The following is a 21,752-nucleotide window of genomic DNA, read 5'->3' as shown; positions in this document are numbered from 1 at the left end:
TGGTTCTGGAAAAGAATATTGAATATTCTGTGGACAACCAGAAGAACAAACAAATCAGTCTTAGAAGAAATATAATCAGAATGTCCTTAGAAAAGGATAGTAAGACTTCATCTTATTTTGGACATGTCATCAGGAAAGATCACTCCCTAGAAAAGGACACCACATTTGGTAAAGTAGAGGGTCAGGGAAAGAGAAGGATTGACACAGTAGCCTCAGCAATGGGCACAAACATATCAAAGACCATGGAGACAGTACAGGACTGGGCAACATTTCATTCCGTTACACATAAGGTCACCATAAATCAGAGCCAACTCGACAGCAACTAAAAACAACAAAAATGGGGCACATACAAAAAAGTTTAACCTTATCTTATAATTAAAATCAACACTTGAACATAAGTTGTTGTATTGGATTGAATAATCACAGTGCTTTATAATATTTGGGTACTGAGATACGTGTGGCTCTCTGTCTTAAATTGCAGTGGCCCCACATTAGTACATACTTTGAACTTAGATTCTGCATTCTATGGTGTAGCTCAAGACCTGTAAAGGCCTAGATAAACCAAACCAAAAGCAAACTCGTTGCAATCAAGTTGATTTTGATTCATAGCAACCCTATAGGACAGAGTAGAACTGCCCCATAAAGTTTCCAAGAAGTGTCTGGTGGATTTGAACTGCCGACCTATGAGTTAGCAGCCGTAGCTCTTAACCACTATGCTACCAGGGTTTCCAAAGTCTTAGATGGCATAGGTTTTTTTTTTTTTTCCACATGATTGAGATTGGAAGTCGGTATATTGTAGTGATTAACAGCACAGGGTCTAGAGTCAAAATTTTTGTTAATATCTGTCACCTCTTCTTACTATGTGATGTGAATGATATTAAAATGCTATCAATTTTCTTACCCATAAATGGGGATGATAATAAAAATATTCTTTAGTGTTGTATAGAAGCTTAATGGTAATAAATGATAAAGCATTTTGCATAGGCTCAGGTTTTTCAAATGAAATTATCATTAAACTAGCTTGATAAACAAGTTAAAAAGATATGGAAAAGTTATAGCCTTATGCCTGAGAGTATATGTCACTTGTATAGACGTCTCAGCTGGTTGAGTGAGACAGATCCTAAAAGAAAGTCTAGAATCTAACTCCTGAGATTGTTAAGGATATATAAACAAAATTGTAATATTGCATTAAACAATTTTAGAATCAAGTCAAAACAATTTTATTAGTATCAAGTCTTAAAATTAAGAAGAATGTTATTTCAGGGTCACACTGAATTATAGAGTGATCCTCCTTGGTATATATATTATAATGCTATTTAGTGATCAATATGTAAATGAGATAGTTGTATAAGTGTTAAGATAATCATGAAGAAATTGTATTGGATCTTTAACATATTTGTAACATGAATTTTTAACTACTCCTACTAATTAATGCTGTAACTCTTACTTTTAAAACTATTTTTCCATTATGAGAAACTGTTCATAGCAAGAAAGTAAATGTGATGTGCTGACCGAAATTTTCTGAAAGACATACTCTAAACTCCAAAATGTTCTGAATTTATGTTAAAGTGGTTACTGATTTTTATGGCTGAGCTTTCTCAAAAGCCAGAAGGTCTGACATTGATATCCCATAAGGTGATAAAAGATGGGATGATGCTTTACACACTTGGTTGCCGTTGCTGAACTATTGTGTAACATTACAGAGTAAACATGTTCGGGTTGTTGATGATTGGAAATACACAGATCAGTATGTGCATAGTATATTAAATGGAGGGAAGTCATTATAGTTTTGCAAATAAATAATATCCCAACACTGAGTGTAGAGTCACAGGATAGAATAACTATATTTAAATGTGCAATAAATTATGAATGTTAATAGGACATATAAAGTCCTAATTGTGTGTGGGGCGGTCTACTGCAATCTGCTGGCTGTGGACAAGGCGGGCTAGTCCTTTATACCTCCATTCTCCACCTGGTATTTCTCCTCCTTAGTTGCTGTTGCTAACTGAAGTTGATGAATCCTCCTAGTATAGACCCTGGGCAAGTGATGATTAAAGGAAGAAAGCACAGCCTTGGTCACTGGGCATATTTGTCACCCATGTCTACAAATGCACTAACTTTTTCCTGTGGACGCCTTCATACTGGGTCCTTCCAGGTAAAACTCATGATCTGGGTGGTGCCACTGCTCTCTTAGGTCCAGATTTTGACGATCCTTGCTCTACACAAACATTCATTTTTGAAGTCCCTTCACCTCTTTTTTTTTTTTTCACCTCTTCCAGTAGACCCTTTTAGGTAAGGCTTGGATCCTAGCCAATATAACTCTCTGTCATGTGTGGTACAGATCTGGTCCTTGGGAAATACCCAGTCTCTTCTCCAACTTGCCTTCACATAGGCGTTTAGATACTTTCTAGCTATAATAGCAACTTAGCTGTGCCTTCCATGCAATTGCCAGACTTTTTCTCTTGCACTCCAGATTCCCTGAGAAGGAAGCCAGGCTACTGGATACTCAAGACGTAGGAAATATGTATCAAATTATATCAGTGGTACCACTCTCTTGGAATTGAGGATGTAGATTTCATACAACAGCTTTCTTATCGCAAAGCTACTTATTAAATTTGCCTTTTTCCAGCTTACGACTTTTTGGCATCCTCTCTCCGAGTGAAAGAGTGAAAAGCTGTGAAACCATGTCTTGTCAACTTGTTTTCCTAGCTTATAACTCATTGGGAATTTTGGTGTATTTTTTCATGATGCTTTTAGTGAAAGTCCCAGCTTATCACTTTGACTACACATGTTTGTTTTGTGTTCTAGGCATATTTTATACTCCTAATAGGATTTGTTATATCCATTATTCAAGTTTCACAAACGTTCGATGGTCATGTTTTCTAATTATTTCCATTTTATAATGGAAGAAACTGAGGATAAGAAAGATTAACTAGCTTGCCCTGGGCCAAAGGCAATAAATGGTGGAGAGAGTTAGATGGATAGTGTTACCATCCTCCTAAAGCCTGTGCTCTTATCCACTGTCCTCCAGATTCTTGTACCATAAAGGCAAAAAATGACTTTACCTGTGTGGTTGAAATTATGAGCAGTCACACCAAGATTTTCAAGGAAGAAACACAAGTGTAGATAATATAAATTCTGATCTAAGAAAAGAATGATCTGTTACTCTCCTCTGTCCAAAAAGGTAGGATATCTAAACCAAACCAAACTGGTTGCTGTCAAATCAATTCCAAATGACAGCAATCCTATAGTACAGAGAACTGCCCCATAGGCTTTCCGAGGAGCGGCTGGTGGATTTGAGCTGTTTTCTTTTTTTTATCTTCTGGTTAGCATCTGAGCTCTTAACCACTGTACCAAAAGGGCTCCAAAAACCAGACTGCCACCATATAAACACATAACTGATTTTCATGCTCCCAGGAGCATAAATACTTATGTTATTTTGGACATAATTTTCAACAGGATTGAATATTTTTCTCATTTAACTTTTATTGTATGGTTTTCCCTGTAGTCTTAAGGTATTGATACCTTTAGGACTTCAGATGTGAATTCTGGGTGTTTGTTGTGAAATATCAAAATACAATTGAATAGGAGGTAGGAAGGGTAGTAATTTATCAAAATTCAGGTGATTGACAATTACAAAAACCTGTATTCATACAAGCAACAGCTACTTTCTAGGTATTCTCAAAGAGTATGAACTAGAATTCACTATAGGCTCAGTCTGTTCTTGAGAAACAGTAGTTGACTGCCATGCATGAAAGATACACTCTAACCCAGAACCCAGCATGAAAGAAACACTCTAGGTCAATAAAAATCTATCCCGTAATTAAAGCACATAATCAAATGTCCATGTATGGAAAACTATGTATACTTAATTCAGCTCCTTTAAAGTTTATTTTCTTGTTGGATGCTTTGTTCATAACACCATCCTTATAAGGATAATTTTTTCCTTATCTGTAGAATCAGGCATAAAAGCCTTCTATTTGAAAACTTGAATTTCTTTTAGATATATTTAAAGTCTTTATTAGAAAAAATTTGGTGAAGGTGATCAAATCTTTTAAAATAAATTTGTATTTTTTACTTAGCAAGCATATAGAATATATTGTACGTCCTTTGGAGATATGGCTTATAGTTTATATCATTTTATGTACCTATTCTTTGTGTTACTTTGCCTCATCTTGTTTTTTCCCCCTTCATATATTTCTGATGTAGGCTCTCTTGCTGCAGTTTAAAGAACATGTATATATGCATAGCCTTTTAAATAATTCCTTTGATTATGGGTGGTTTGAACAAACATAGAGTTAAAATATTTGGGCTTGAGGGCAAATTTTGCTGTTTGATATTACTCTAAATGATAGCCCACCTAAGGGTGTACAGAAGCAAACACTAGCACCTCAGGAAAGAACCAGAAGAACATCTGTTTTGTAGCTGGGAATTTGGGTAGTACACCTTTCACAGCATAGTGGAGCAAATTAAGCAGAAAGTGATTTAGAGATTATTACAAGTGCATTCAAATATTTAAAGATGCATTGACTAAATATTCTTAAATATTAACTTTTGAAATTGAACTTTTTATTTTTTAGTTATACTTTTATGTTTCATATCAACATATTTATAATAAATATTTCATTTTGCTTGTTCTAGAAAAAAATAAGTATTTAATCATATCTTAAACTAAGTATTTGAAGAAAATACACCAGCAATTTAAGCTACCCATTAAGCAAGAGCAATTCAGAATGGAAACTTCCCTAAGGTTATTTAGACTTAAGAAAGGGGATATACATAAAGATACAAACTCTGTTATAATTTTTTTCTTGAATCCATTTTCATTTTTTACTTGTATCATTAAAATGTGCTTAATAATTTTATAAATGAAATGTTTCTTTCGGAGTCTAAACTGTTCTTATTATGGAGATTACAAAGTGGTTTGTATAATGAGCTCTATTAGAATAATCTATGGAAGAGGATGGGTGGACGGATTCATCTATAGTACTCTTTAAGGGGACAAAGTAAAATAATAAATGGCAAGTAATGATCATTTCCATTCCCATGATTATGTAAATGTTCCCCAGGAGGACGTTTGTTATGAATACTGTCATTGAAATCACCCTTCCTTCTGTTGACGAGGGCTGAATGCCTTTGAAGACCTGATTACTAAGCACTTTATAAGATGTAGGATATGATGCTATCAGTGAGCAATGCTAAAAAAATGCGCATGTGAAAGTCCTTTGTTGCGAGCAATATTTTAAAGTAAATATTCAAACAGTTCCATAAGGTGTGCTGAGCTCTTCCAGCATCGTAGTAGTAACGGCTCTTACAACAAATCCAAAGAACATTATTGTTCTTTGAATCATGTAAATGGTTATTTAATGCATTATTCAAGATGAGGTTATTTTGGTCCATGATACAAATGGGTTTTCAGAAACATTCATGTCACACATACATAGGAAACACCAAGAAATATACTCCTTTTTAAACAACACTTTATATAATCTTAGGTAATATGACTGTGAATTATACAATCATATCCTGCTTTCTTGGGAGCAGTTACCTATATTTCCAAAGAATTCTCCTAATGTAAGAATATGTATTATTTGTGAATGGCTATCTAAGATACAACTATGGGCCTCTCCCCATCTGGAGCAAGGGAGAATGAAGGAAACCTAAGACTCAAGGAAGAAATTACTCCACAGGACTATGGCCCATGTAGACCACAGCCTTTTGTAGCCTGAGACAGAACTAGTTGGTGCCCATCTACCACTACTGACCACTCTGACTAGGGACAAAATATAATGTTCCTGTCAAAATGGGAGAAAAATGTATAGCAAAACTCAAATTCATAAAAAAGAAAACCCCAGACTTAAAAGAATGAAAGATACTAGAGGAATCCCTGAGACAATTGGGCTAAGATACCCTTTTATCCTGGAACTGAAGCCACTCTCAGAGGCCACCTTTCAGCTAAATAATAGATTAGTCTATAAAATGAACAATAACACCCATGAGGAATGTTCTCCTTTAAACAATGAACTATACAAGACCAAATGGTCAACATATACACAAAAGCAAAGATAGGAAGGCAAGAAATGGCAAGGAAACTGGGTGGAAAAGGGACAGGCGGGGTGGAAATGGTGAGAGTGCTGACACTTTTTGGGAATTGTAAACAATGTCACAAAACAATTTGTGTATGGGTTGCTGAATGGTAACCTAATTTGCTATGTAAACTTCCATCTAAAACACAATAAAATATTAAATATATGTATGTATGTATGTATATATATAAAGTCTAATGAGGAAGAATACGTACAAAATTCACTAATTCTGTCCTATTTTAGTTTTGTGATTTTTTTATGGAATACTTTTTGATGTCAAATAATTGAATGAACACTGTCATTAACATTCTGCTTACTTAACTATTTAAAACAGTTAATGGATCAAAACCAGATATGGGCCCAGAGTATTTGAAACACTTCCAAGTACGTTTTGTCAACCAGTCTTAATTAAGCATCTGTTGTTGTTGTTATTGTTGTTAGGCTCTGTTGAGTTGGTTCCGATTCATGGTGACCCCATGTACACAGAACAAAACACTGCCTGGTCCTGTGCCAACCTCACATTTGCTATGTTTGAGCCCATTGTACAGCCACTGTGACAATCCTTCTCATTGAAGGTCTTCCTCTTTTTCAATGACCCTCCACTTTATCAAGCATTGTGTCTTTCTCTAGGGACTAGTACCTCCTGATAACAAGTCCAAATTACATAAAATGAAGTCACGTCATCCTCGATTCTAAGGAGCATTCTGGCTGTACTTCTTCAAAGACAAGTTTGTTTGTTCTATGGCAGTCCAGGGCGTATTCATTATCTTTTTCCAACACCACAATTCAAATGGATCAATTCTTCTTCAGTCTTCTTTTTTTTGTTGTTGTTGTCCAGCTTTCACATGCATATGAGGTCATTTAAAATACCATGGCATGGGTCAGGTGTGCCTTAGTCATCAAAGACAATTTTCTTTTTAACACTTTAAAGAGGTCATTTGCAGCAGATTTGCCCAATTCATTCCATCATTTCCATGGGCATTGATTGTGGATCAAAGTGAAATGAAATCCTTGGCAACTTCAACATTTTCTCCATTTATCACGATGATGCTTATTGGTCCACTTGTGAGGATTTTTGTTTTCTTTGTGTTGAGATGTCTACCCTGTGTCAAGCATCGTGGAGGAACTGTGAATAAAACTAACAAACAAAAAGTAGAGAATATGGACTTTTTTTTTTTTTTTTTGCAACGAGCTTATGCTGTTTCATTACAAAAAATAGTTTATAAAGCATTTAGAATGCATTTCTAAAAGAACAGGTAAACAACATCGAGAGTGGCAAGGAATTATATGCAGAAGTGCAGATAGAGATAGCTGATTTTTTTACTGAGTCAATGGCTGCTATTTTTAGCTTACAAATAAATAAATGGAAGGGGGTATTTGATGAAGAATACGGAATCCACAAATGATTTGAAGCCTGGAGAGGTCTTATCTATGTGAGATCAGGAATAAAGGGATCTTGGGAAAACAATATCAACAACAACGATAAAACAGAGGGACTGAGATGGAAAAAGATGACAGAGGTAGAATTAGTAGACAGGCCATTTAATGGAATGAGAAACGACTCCCAAATATTAAAAGGAAGGCAGGAAAGAGCATTTTAGCTGTTAATCCTGATTGAAACCATAATAGTAACAAGTGGAAACTCTTGCACAGCATTTATTATGTGCCAGGCACTTCCTATGATTTTTTACAAATATAATTTTATCCTCACAACAACCCTTTGAGGTAGAAATCATCATTGTTTTCCTTTTCAAAACCTTGCCTATAGTCACACAGCTGCCAGCCTCTGCCCTTTGAGCATCATTGCTATGCTATTTATCTTCAAAGAGATCATTTTGAAATAACCCTAGAAATAATGTTTGATAAAGTCATCAGCATTCAAACAGACTATGTTTAATAAAAAGTTATCAGCCCAATGATGTGTGAAAATTATCTTCAGTCATCCATATCCAGGCAGCTAAAATTTACAGATTCTGTTTGACTATTGATCGTGGAATAAAGTAAAAACAGCTATCTACAGTCACCTTTAATTACTATTAAACGAGTTTTGACAAATGCTATATTATCTTCAACCTTCCTGTTCTGGGACTTATGATTTCAAATTATTTGTTGATTAATACAGAAAATATTTAATAAGTACCTATGTTCCAAGTACTTCATAAAGCACCAAAAAACAGTAAATAAATTTAATTGGTATAGCTCAGGGTTTATAATGTAAGGTTTGTAACATCTTGTCCTTAGGCATTCCAGTACCTGGACCCTCATTAAGTTTTCTACTCTGAGTTTAAATCGGCTTTCAGGAAAGTAATTAAAATATATTAACAGTGGTATATCCTGACTACTAGCATTAGGGAATGACTTCTCACAGAGTCACTGGCCTTTTAATGAGGATCAAATTTTAAGATATATAACAGAGTTGTAGGTATCATTCAGTATAGGAAAATGATAATGAGGTTATACACAAACTTCAGTGTTATCTCAAAGAGTGGTAACTGACACATAAGTAAAACAAAACAAAACCAAAAGCCCAGATAGTTGTAATTTTTGTTATACAACGATGAGCAGTTTTGGATTGATTTTCATCCTAAATCTGTAGCACACATGCTTCAGTGGTACATACAAGGCTCTTCTTTGATTTTATTTTTTCACCTCCTTTATTCTCAGTCCGGAAGATTACATTCTGACATCCCTCAATGCGCTGTGTTTAAACTTAAACAAATGCATTTATATATTATGTACCTGTCTTCTTCCTGTTATTTGTCCACAGTTTTGAAATTGGTGAGTAATGATATACATAGATTTGTCTAATTTATCCTAACTAAAAAAAAAAAAAAATTCTTTTTTTATGTTATGTAGATTTCCTTCATTTTCATATACTAAATTTTAATATTATTTATTAAATATTTTGTCAATTAAATATTAATACATTTTATTTGACAAGTTTTTATAAATGTTATTATTGGTTGTATTGCTATGAAAGGAAATATTGAAATTAACATTTGTTTATGTGTGGAATTTGTTATTATCTGGGGTACATATCATGATTTGATTTGCTGCGTAATAAGGGTATTGCAGAATTACTCTACAGAGTGGGTGAATCAGTAACTTTTCTACCAGGAGTAAATTAAGTTTTATTGTTGTTAATTTGCTTTCCTCCCCTACGTCTCTTGCCAGCACTTGATATTATATGGATTTACAAAGAAAAAATTGTTAATTTGCAAAGTGTAGTTGCACTTGCCTTTATTTCTTTATTTCATAGGAATATGTCTCTTTACCAAAGAAGTTGATCACCCCTTTATGTATATAAATTGCCTAATTTTATTCTTTGCCCATGACTGTGTTCGATTTTCTATTCTATACTTCCTGATTTTTACTAATTCCCTATCTCTGATATGCATGTTGTAAATATTTACCCAAGTGTATCACCTGCCTGTTAATTGTTAATGTTTCTATGTTGATACAAGCATAACATGTAAAATGTCTCAATTAGGCAAACACTTGTCACAGTTTTGTTTTAATTTTGTAGTAATTTCTAAATTTACATAAGGTCGATGTGTAGTACGAATTTTTTTTTCCATTTAAGTGTAAGTTACTAACATAATACCCTATCACTTCCAAATACTTTAGTGTGCATTTCCTACAAACTAGGTCATTAACCTGTACACAGTACAAGCATAAAAACTTCAGAAAGTAGGTATTGACATAATAAGACCATCTAATCCTCAGACCCTATCCAGATTTTCCCAGCTGTGCCAATATTGCTCTATATGCAAAAGTATTCAGTTCTGAATGACGTGCCACATTTAGTCAGCATTTTTCTTATTTTATAGTTGACACTTAAGAAAGTTATTTTTAAAAAGGGGGCTTATTATAATAAAATCAGAGTGTTTATGGAACAACTAGTCTAGAATGTATACAAGAAAATAGAACACTCTAGGAAAGTAGGCCTAAGGCTCTGTAGTTGTTTTTTTTTTTTTTTTCACTAACAAACTCCAGTTAGTTGTAACAATGCCTTTTAAATGACAAACATTAAAGAGATATTTTACTGATATATGAACGAATGAGTGAACGGAAGAATAAATGAACATACTTAAGGAGTAGTTCTCTCTGATGTTTCCTTTGTCTTCTTCCATTTTCTGTCTTGTTATTGACCTAATTGTCTGCGAAGAGTAGTACTGTTAATTAGTCCTCAATTTCAGTCACCTTAGAGATTGCTTTTATGTTCCCAGGTGGAATTACCAAAATCCTAAGAAAAGATAAATGATTTAGTCAGTATCAGGACCCCATTCCTGGACCTATCACTTACGACACAGGAGTTGGATCATACTGAATTAATATCGTGCACTTGTAAGAAGAGCCTTGATGATGGAATGCTGAAGAACAGTTGCTAGAATAGAGGTATTATTTTGAAGAGAGAGAGAGAGGAAAAAAAAAAAAAGGTCAATTAAATCTATTCTTTAGCTAGGTTACTGAATGAAATATTTGTTGTTTTCTTTAACAGTTTAGATTTTATAAAAGGAAATTAGGGCTTGGTTCCTAACCAGTGGTCATTATGTTGTTACACCAAATACCCCTTGCCATCGAGTTGATTCTGACTCAAAGTGACAGAGTAGAACTGCCCACAGGGTTTTCAAGGAGAGGCTAGTGGATTTGAACCACCGACCTTTTGCTTAGCAGCCAAACGCTTAACCGCTGTGTCACCAGGGAACCACTATACCAAATAACCACCTATAACTCATCATGTCAATTACCCATTAATTGTTAATGTTTCTTTTATTGAAACATATTTAATGCAACTCAGCTTTTACAAAGTCTGTTCCTAGGATACTGTCTTGATACCCCTTCATAATTTTTCTGATTTTCTACATCATTTGCCACTACTTTTCAGTCAATTTTGGTGTGTCTTCCTCCCTTTTCCTCTTCCTTGTGTGCTCTTTTTTTCAGTATATACTTTCTTCTAAGCTGAAATCTCTTAAACTCATCATATGACAAGTACTACCAAATGTGTATCTCCCATGAAAATACTCTACCGAGGCTCAAACTCACTTATTAAATTGCATTTTTTTATATCTAGTATTCATAAATAAGTTTCAAACTAAATCTTGACTCCATATCTCCCTTACCTCTCCAAATTTTTCTCCCTTCTAGGTATGCTGAATCAGCGATGGCTCCACCATCCTCCCACTTGTAATTCACACTTGACATTTTCCTTTTCTTCACCTCCCACATCAACTACATTAACAAATTATTTGATTCTTCCATTCAAATGCTTCATGAAGTTGGCACCTTTTCTTTATACTAGAGGCAAAACATCAGACAAGCAGTCATAATCACATGGAATATTGCAGCAGGTCCCTCGCATCAAGTTTTGTCCCATTTTAACCCATATACTACGAACAACTTCACTTAGTTATAATTGAAATGTTGTAAACTACACATATTTATAGTGCACAGTCTCACGAGTTTCACCATGTTTGCAATTGTATACCAACACAATAAAGATATTGTATCTTTATTTAAAGATATTGCATATCAACACAATAAAGATGATGAACATTTTCATCATGTTTTCCCATGCTTCTTTGTAAATACTTCCTTGCTCTGCTTCATTCCAAGGTCAGCCCTGATCTGCATTTTCTCATTATATATTAACTTGTGCTTTATAAAATTTTATATAAATTGAATCCTACTGAAGTTCATTTTCTTTGCTTGGTTTTCTCTCAGCAGAAAAACTTGGGAAATCATTCAAGATGTCATGTTTATCAATAGTTTGCTTCTATGTATTTTTAGCAGCCCTGGTGGCACAGAGTGTTCAGCTGCTAATCAAAAGGTTGGTAGTTTGAATCCACAAACTGCTCCTTGGAAACCCTATGGGGAAATTCTGCTCTGTCCTACAGAGTTACTATGAGTAAGAATTGACTGGACAGCAACGGATTTTTTATGTATTGTTAAATTGTATTACATTGAATAGTTATAGCATATTTTGTTTATTGATTTACCTATTGATAAGCATTTGGGTTGTTTCCTGTTCTAGGTTGTTATAAAACTACTAAGTTGTACAGAGAAAAGCTGTGCTGTGAGTTTCTGGGTAGGGTCAGGGGGTGGATATACCACATGTGACAATATGAAAAGAAAAACATTGAAATAGTATTGCTACTGATACTTCCAACATCTAGGTTATTATAAAACTACTCTAAAGTCATGTATAAGACTCCTTGTTGGCACATGTTTCCAATGCTATTGGAGTAGAATGGATGCATTTTATGGTGTGTATATGTTAAAATTTTAAAGAAACTAAAGCTGTTCTGTAAAGGGGTTTTATCATTTTACTTCTCACCAGTTGGAATTCATATCAACATTTGGTATGGTCACTCTTTTTTTAATTTCAGCCATTCTAGTGTGTGTGTTTTCATGTGGAAACCCTGGTGGAGTAGTGGTTAAGAGTTCAGCTGCTAACCAAAAGGCTGACAGCTCGAATTCACCAGGTGCTCCTTGGAAATCCTGTGAAGCAGTTCTACTCTGTCCTATGAGTCAGAGTTGATGGCAATGAGTTTGGTTTGGTTTTGGTTTACTGTGTGTGTAGTAATATCTTATGTGTATGTGTGTGTGTTTACTGCAGTAAAATATATAAACCAAAACATTTTCTACTTCAACCATTAAAAAAAACAAAGTGTATAATTCATTGACATTAATTACTTTCATTCTATTTTTGCAACCATCACTGCTATCCATTTCTATCACCCTAACAGAAATTCAGTACCCCTTAAGAAATAATTCTCTATTTCCATCTCCCACCAGCTCCTGGTAACCACTAATACACTTTGGTTGCTATGCACTTGCCTATTCTAGATATTTAGTATAAGTGGACCCATAAAATACTTTTTGCATCTGATTTATTTCACTTAAAATAATGTTTTCGAGGTTGATCTATGTAGTAGTATGTATCTTAATTTCATTTTTTCTTTATTGCCAAATGATATTCCATTGTACGGATGTTCTACATTTTGTCTAGTCATTCACCTGTTGATGCACATTTGGGTTATTTTTACCTTTTGGCTATTGTGACTAACGCAACAATAAACATTGGTGTAGAAGTATCTGTTTGAGTCCTAGTGTTCAAGTTTTTTTTGAATGTATGCCTAGGAGTGGAATTGTTGAGTCACATTATAGTTTTATGTTTAACTTTTAAGGAAACACGAAGCTTCCTCAATCACATCAAACTTCCACATTCCCACCAGGGATACATGAAGGTTCCAGTTTCTCCACATCCTCACCAATACTTGTGTTTCAGTTACCTAATGCTGCTGTAACATAAATATAATATGTGAGTGGCTTTAAAGAAGGGATATTTATTTTCTTAAAGTTCTGGAGGTTAAAAGTCCAAATCAGGCTCTACTCATCACCCCTTGCTGTAGAGTCAATTCTGACTCACAGTGACCCTATAGGACAGAGTAGAATTACCCCATAGGGATTCCAAGGAGCAGCTGGTGGATTCAGACTGTTGACCTTTTTGTTAGCAGCCATAGCACTTAACCACTGTGCCACCAGGGCTTCAACAAACCTTGTTAATTCCTTTCTTGGCAGTAGCCCTGGGGGTTCCTTGGAGTTGTTTGGCTTGTAAGACAATGCTTACATGACATCTGCATTCTCTTATGTGTGTCTTTGGGTCTATTCTGGTCTTTGTATAACTCAGAAGTGATTAGGTTTAGGACCTATCCTACACTGGTGTGACTTCATTAACATACAAAATAAAAACCCTACTTCCAAACAGGATCACACCCACAGGTAAAGTACCAGAAATTCATCACATTTTTTTTGTGTGTTAGAATTCAATTCATAAGAACTTATTATTTTCCATTTTTTTGGATAATAGCTATCCTAGTTAAGACTGAAGTGGTATCTTATTGTGAGTTTGATTTGTATTACCCTAATCAGTAATGGTGTTGCAAATGGTTAACACACTTTACCTGTAATTAAAATGTTGGAAGTTTCATTCCACCTAGAGATTCCTTCCAAAGCCATTGAAAACTCTAGAGAACACAGTTCTATTCTGACATACGTGTGGTTACCATGAGTTGGAATCAACTTAATGACAGCAGAGTAGCCAGATGCTTCTGGTGATCCCTCTTAAAACAAAGACCAAACAAAACAAGTCAATCGATTATGTATATGACAAGCTAGGAGCCCTGAACAACAAAGTCAAAATTAGGAAATTGGACTGAGCAGCAGGGGGTGGGAGAGACAGTTCAGAAGTGGCAAGGACTTGCCGGACCTAACTCAGCTGCAATGGGTGCCCCTTAGGCACAATTCCCTGTTGTGACTGCTGTGGGGCTGGTGGTTTCTTCAAGGAATGAGAGCTAGCTGCACAGAGTCTACTCATGCCTCTGAAATCAGTGAAGAACAGGGCTCTAGACGAAGATAAGTGCTTGCGTCAGGGCAGAAGTGGCTCCTGTCCAGGCAGAAATGGTCCATGGATTTTGAATGCTTTTCACCCCTGCATGGACCTGAGTGGGCCCATTCCAGCAGCTTAGGCCCTTGTTGGCAGACTGCAATGTTGTATGTGCCTGAGATATGACTTTAACTGCTTCAGCTGTGTGGTGGAGTGGCAGATTTTTGACATTTGACACTGCTCGGCCTATTAAGCAAGGTCCTCACCTACCCACATCAGGGGCCTGAGGACTGGTAGCTTCACCCATGCCACCTAACCACTCATGACAGGGATCCAAGGATAAGTGGTGCCTCCTAGCCCTTACAGACAAAAATGTTAGCTGCCCATGGTCTGGATGCAGAACCTATACACCCGTGTCCTCTAGGGACAGGGGTGTGCTTTCTTCACAGACACTCAACACATGGTTGCCAACTCCTGCCTTGCTCTAAACATGACCTCCTGCTACAACTAGATACCTGTGCCTATACCAATCACCCATGATCCTCTAAGACTGTAGGAGAGAGCCCGCACCACACACTTTGTGATTGACTACCTGGACACCTGAACTGAATCCATACAAGAAAGTGAATGGACTCCTAGGCTCATATAACAGGTAACAGCTCTAGCTGTCTGGTGATATGATGTTAGATCTTCAAACTGCAAATAATCAAGCTAGCTCACTCAAGCAGCCTATTTGGGCATATCAAAACAAAACAAAGCAAGAAGCTAGGACATAGTAAGCAAACATAAAATAAATTAATAAGATAACTATAGATGGCTCAGAGACAACAGTCAATATTAAACCACATGAAGATGCAGACCAGGATCACTTCAGCAAGCTCCCAAAACAAAGTATCAAGGAATCATCCAAATGAAGGTATTTTCTTGGAATTATCAGAGGTAGAATACAAAAGATTAATTTACAGAACTCTTCAAGAGATCAAGAAGGAAATCAGGAAAAATTCAGAATAAGCCAAGGAACACACAGATAAAACAGTTAAGGAAATTAAAATGGTTATTCAAGACCATAATGACAAATTTAATAGGCTACAAGAATCCAGAGAGAGACAGAAACCAGAAATACAGAATATTAACAATAAAATTTCAGAATTAGACAACTCGATAAAGTCAGAGCAGCAGAATTGAGAGAATAAAAGCCAGAATTAGTGATACTGAAGATAAAACGCTTAGCACCAATATAGTCAAAGAAAAATTAGATAAAACAATTTTAAAAAATGAAGAAACTGTAAGAATCATTTCTATTGTGAGAAATAATGTATGAGTGATTGGAGTACCAGAAAAGGGATGTAGAACAGAAAATAGAGAGAGACTTCCTGAAGATTTCTTGGCAGAAAACTTCCCTGATACTGTGAAAGATGAGAAGATGTCTATCCAAGATGCTCACTGAACCCCACACAAAGCATATCCCAAAAGAAAGTCACCAAGTCATATTATAATCAAGTTTACCAAAACCAAAGATAAAGAGGGAATTTTAAGAGTAGCTAGAGAAAAACAAAAAGTCACCTGAAAAGGAGAGTCAATAAGAATAAGTTCAGACAACTCAGCCATATTTATGCCTATTCCCAAGAAAGGTGATCCAACTGAATGTGGCAATTATCAAACAATATAATTAATATCACACGCAAGCAAAATTTTGCTGAAGATCTTTCAAAAGCGGCTGCAGCAGTATACCAACAGAGAACTGCCAGAAATTCAAGCTGGACTGAGAAGAGAACGTGGAGCCAGGTATAGCATTGCTGATGTCAGATAGATCCTGGCTGAAAGCAGAGAATACCAGAAAGATGTTTACCTGTGTTTTATTGACTATACAAAGGCATTCGACTGTGTGGATCATAACAAATTATGGATAACATTGTGAAGAATGGGAATTCCAAAACACTTAATTGTGTTCATGAGGAACCTTTACATAGATCAAGAGACAGTTGTTCAGACAGAACAAGGGGATACTGATTGGTTTAAAGTCAGGAAAGGTCTGTGTCAGGGTTGTATCCTCTCACCATACCTATTCAATCTGTATGCTAAGCAAATAATCCAAGAAGCTGTCCTGTATGAAGAAGAACGGGGCCTCAGGATTGGAGGAAGACTCATTAAAAACCTATTTATGCAAATTACACAACCTTGCTTGCTAAAATGAAGAGGATTTGAAGCACTTACTCATGAAGATCAAAGACCACAGCCTTCAGTATGGATCATATCTCAATATAAAGAAAATAAAAGTCCTCATAACTGGACCAATAAGCCACATCATGATAAACAGAGAAAAGATTGAAGTTGTCAAGGATTTCATTTTACTTGGATCCACAATCAACATCCATGGAAGCAGCAGTCAAGAAAACAAAAGATGCATTGCATTGGGCAAATCTGCTGCAAAGGACCTCTTTAAAGCGCTGAAAAGCAAAGATGTCACCTTGAAGACTAAAGCGCGCCTACCCAGGCCATAGTGTTTTCAATCACATCATATGCAAGTGAAAACTGTACAATGAATAAGGAATGCTGAAGAAGAATTGATGCCATTGAATTGTGTTGTTGGCGAAGAATACTGACTATACCATGGACTGCCAAAAGAACAAATAAATCTGTCTTGAAAGAAGTACAACCAGGATGCTCCTTGGAAGAAAGATACTGAACTGCATCTTACATATTTTGGACATGTTGTCAGGAGGGATCAGTCCCCCAAGAATGATATTATGCTTGGTAAAGCACAGGGTCATCAGAAAAGAGGAAAACCCTCAATGAGATGGGTCGACATGGTGGCTTCAACAATGGGCTCCAGCATAACAATGATTGTAAGGGTGGCACAGGACCAGGCAGTATTTTGTTCTGTAGTACATAGGGTTGCTATGGGTCGGAATTGACTGGACAGCCCCTAACAACAACAAGTAGACAGAAACCATGCAGGCAAGAAGGCAATGGGATGATATATACAAGGCACTGAGAAAAAAAAAATACCAGCCAAGAATTTTATATTCAGCAAAAGTGTCTCTCAAATATGCAGGTAAAATTAGGACATTTCCAGGTAAATAGAAGTACACGGAATTTTCAAAAACCAAACCAAAATGACAAAAAATGCCAAAGGGAGTTCTCTGGTTAGAAAATCAATAACATCAGATTACAACCCAAGAGTAGAACACAGAACAGAGCAACCAGATATGAACGCAGATAGGGAAATCACAAAAATAAATCAAGATAAAAAAAATGCTCAAAATGGGGAAACAGAGATGTCATTATATAAAAGGTGACAACATTAAATCAATAAAGAGGGACTAAAAATGTAGTCATAGATCTTTCAAATGGAGAGGAAGTCTAGGTCATATAAAGAAATAATAATTTGGTTTAAACTTAGAAAATTACAGGGGGGAGTATATTAAGGCAACCACAAAGAAGATTGACAACCCTACACATCAAAACACAAAAAAAAAAAAAAAAAAAGATGCAGCAAAAACAAAATCAACAACAATGAAAAAGAAGGAAAGACAGTATTTAAAGAAAAACTACTTAGCACAAAAAATTAAGTGGAGAAAAGAAATTATCAACAACACACAAAGAGTTTAAAATGACAGCACTAAATTCCTACCTATCCATAATTACGCTGAATGTAAATGGACTAAATGCACCAATAAAGAGACAGAGAGTGGCAAAATGGGTAAAAAAAACATGATCCATCTATATGCTGCCTACAAGAGACACACCTTAGACTTAGAGACACAAACAAACTAAAACTCAAAGGATGGAAAAAAATATATCAAGCAAACAACAATCAAAAAAGAACAGGAGTGGTAATATTAATTTCAGACAAAGTAGACTTTAAAGTTAAATCAACCACAAAGGATACAGAAGGACACTATATAATGATTAAAGGTACTATATACCTGTAAGATATAACCATATTAAATGTTTATGCACCCAATGACAGGGCTGAAAGATACATCAACTCTAGTAACATTGAAAAGTGAGATAGCTCCACAATAATGTAGGAGACTTCAACGGAACACTTTCAGTGAAGGAGAGGACATCCAGAAAGAAGCTCAATAAAGACAGATATAATTGCACAGTCAACCAAATTGACCTCGTAGACATATACAGAACATGCCACCCAACAGCAGACAAGTAAACTTTCTTTTTCAATGCACATGGAATATTCTCTAGAATAGACCACATATTAGCCACAAAGCAAGCCTTAACAAAATCTTAAACATAGAAATATTACAAAGCATCTTCTCTGACCATAAACCAGAACCCAGTGCTGTCGAGTCAATTCCGACTCATAGTGACCCTATAGGCCAGAGTAGAACTGCCCCACAGAGTTTCCAAGGAACTCCTGGCGGATTCGAACTGCTGATCCTTTGGTTAGCAGCCGTAGCACTTAACCACTACGCCACCAGGGTTTCTTCTCTGATCATAAGGCCATAAATTCTCCAATCATAAGGCCATAAAAGTAGAAATCAATAACAAAAAAAGCAGGAAAAGAAATCAAACACATGGAAGCGCAACAACACCTTGCTCAAAAACAACTGAGTTATAGAAGAAACTAAAGACGGAATAAAAAAATTCATAGAATCCACTGAGAATGAAAACACTTACTATCAAAACCTTTTGGAAACAACTAAAGCAGTGCTCGGAGGTTAATTTATAGAAATAAATGCACGTGTCCAAAAAGAAGAAAGGGCAAAAATCAAAGAATTATCCCTACAACTTGAACAAAAAGAAAGAGAGCAACAAATGAAACTGTCAGGCACCAGAAGAGGGTAAATAATAAAATTAGAGCAGAAGTAAATGAAATAGAGAAGAGAAAAACAATTAAAAGAGTTAAGACCACAAGCTGGTTCTTTGAAAAAATTAACATAATCAATAAACAACTGGCCAAACTGACAAAAGAAAAACAGGAAAGGAAGCAAATACCCCAAATAAGAAATGAGAAGGGCAGTATTAGAACAGACCCAACTGAAATTAAAGGAATCATATCAGATTGCTATGAAAAATTGTACTCTCACAAATTTGAAAACCTAGAAGAAATGGACAAATTTCTAGAAACACACTACCTACCTAAGCTAACACAAACAGAGGTAGAACAACTAAATAAACCCATAATAAAAGAAAAGATTGAAAAGGTAATTCAAAAACTCCCCCCACCCCCCACCCAAAAAAAAGGCCTGGCCCTGGTGGCTTCACTGGAGAATCCTACCGAACTTCCAGAGAAGAGCTAACACCACTAACACTAAAGGTATTTCAGGGCATAGAAAATGATGGAACACTCCCAAACTCATTCAATGAAGCCAGCATATCCCTGATATCAAAACCAGGTAAGGATACCACAAAAAAAGAAAATTACAGACCTATATCCCTCATGAACTTAGATGCAAAAACCCTCAGTAGAATTCAGCAACAAATCAAAAAAATAATTCACCATGACCAAGTGGGATTCATACCAGGTATGCAGGGATGGTTCAACCTTAGAAAAACAATCAATATGATCCATCATATAAATAAAACAAAAGACAAGAATCACATGATCTTATCAATTGATGCAGAAAAGATATTTGACAAAGTTCAACACCCACTCATGATAAAAACTTGTAGCAAGATAGGAATAGAACGGAATTCCATCAGCATAATAAAGGGCATTTATACAAAGTCAACAGCCAACATCATCCTAAGTGAAGAAAGTCTGAATGCATTCCCTTTGAGAATGGGAAACAGACAAGGATGCCCTTTATCACCACTCTTATTCAACATTGCACTGGAGTCCTAGCCATGGCAATTAGGCTAGATAAAGAAATAAAGGTCACCCAGATTGTAGATGAGATGATCTTATACACAGAAAAACCTAAAGAATCCTCAAGGAAACTACTGGAACCAATAGAGGAATTCAGCAAAGTATCCGGATACAAGATAAACATACAAAAATCAGTTGGATTCCTCTACACCAACAAAGAGAACGTCAAAGAGGAAAGCACCAAATCAATGCCATTTACAATAGCCCCCAAGAAGATAAAATACTTAGAATAAATCTAACCAGAGAAATAAAAGACCTATACAAAGAAAACTACAGGACACTACAAGGAGAAACCAAAAGAGACTTATGTAAGTGGAAAAACATACCTTACTCATGAATAGGAAGATTCGACATTGTGATATATAGATACAATGCAATCCTGATCCAAATTCCAATGATCTTTTTTAATAAGATGGAGAAACAAATAACCAACTTCATATAGAAAGGAAAGAGGCCCTGAATAAGTAAAGCGTTACCAAAAAAAAGAGCAAAATCGGAGGCCTCACACCACCTTATTTTAGAAACTATCATACAGTCACACTAGTCAAAACAGCCTGGTACTGGTATGACAACAGATACTTAGAACAATGAAACAGAATTGAGAATCCGGATGTAAATTCATCCACCTGTGAGCAGCTGATATTTAACAAAGGCCTAAAGTCCATTAAATTGGGAAAAGACAGTCTCTTTAAAAGATGGTGCTGGCGTAACTGGATACTTATCCACAAAAAAAATGAAATAAGACCCATATTTCACACATTGCACAAAAACTGACTCAAAAGGGATCAAAGACCTAAATATAACATCTAAAATGATAAAGATCATGGAAGAAAAATTAGGGACAATGCTAGGAGCCCTAACATATGGCATAAACAGTATACAAAGCATTACTAACAATGTACAAATCCAGAAGAGAAACTGGATAACTGGAAGCTCCTAAAAATCAAATGCTTGTGCTCATCCAAAGACTTCGCCAAAAGAGTAAAAAGGTTTAGGAAAAAATGTTTAAAAATATATCAAATCTGATCAGTGTCTAATCTCTAAAATCTACAATATACTGCAAAACCTCAACAACAAAAAGACAAGTAAACCAATTAAAAAATGTGCAAAGGATATGAACAGGCACTTCAGGCAGTTAACAGATGCATGAAGAAATGATCACAATCATTCGTCATTACAAAAATGCATATCAAAGCTACAATGGGATACCATCTCATCCCAACAAGGCTGGCATTAATCCAAAAAACACAAAATAATAAATGTTGGAGAGAGTGCAGAGAGACTGGAACACTTATTATACACTGCTGGTTGGAATGTAAAATGGTACAACCACTTTGGAAATCGATTTGGCACTCCCTTAGACAGCTAGAAATAGAACTACCATACCATCCAGCAATCCCACTCCTGGAATGCATCCTAGGGAAATAAGAACCCTCACGGGAAT

Source organism: Loxodonta africana, chromosome 2 (genome assembly GCF_030014295.1).
Source record: "Loxodonta africana isolate mLoxAfr1 chromosome 2, mLoxAfr1.hap2, whole genome shotgun sequence".
Classification (NCBI taxonomy): domain Eukaryota; kingdom Metazoa; phylum Chordata; class Mammalia; order Proboscidea; family Elephantidae; genus Loxodonta; species Loxodonta africana.
Note: the sequence above shows the minus strand (reverse complement) of the source record.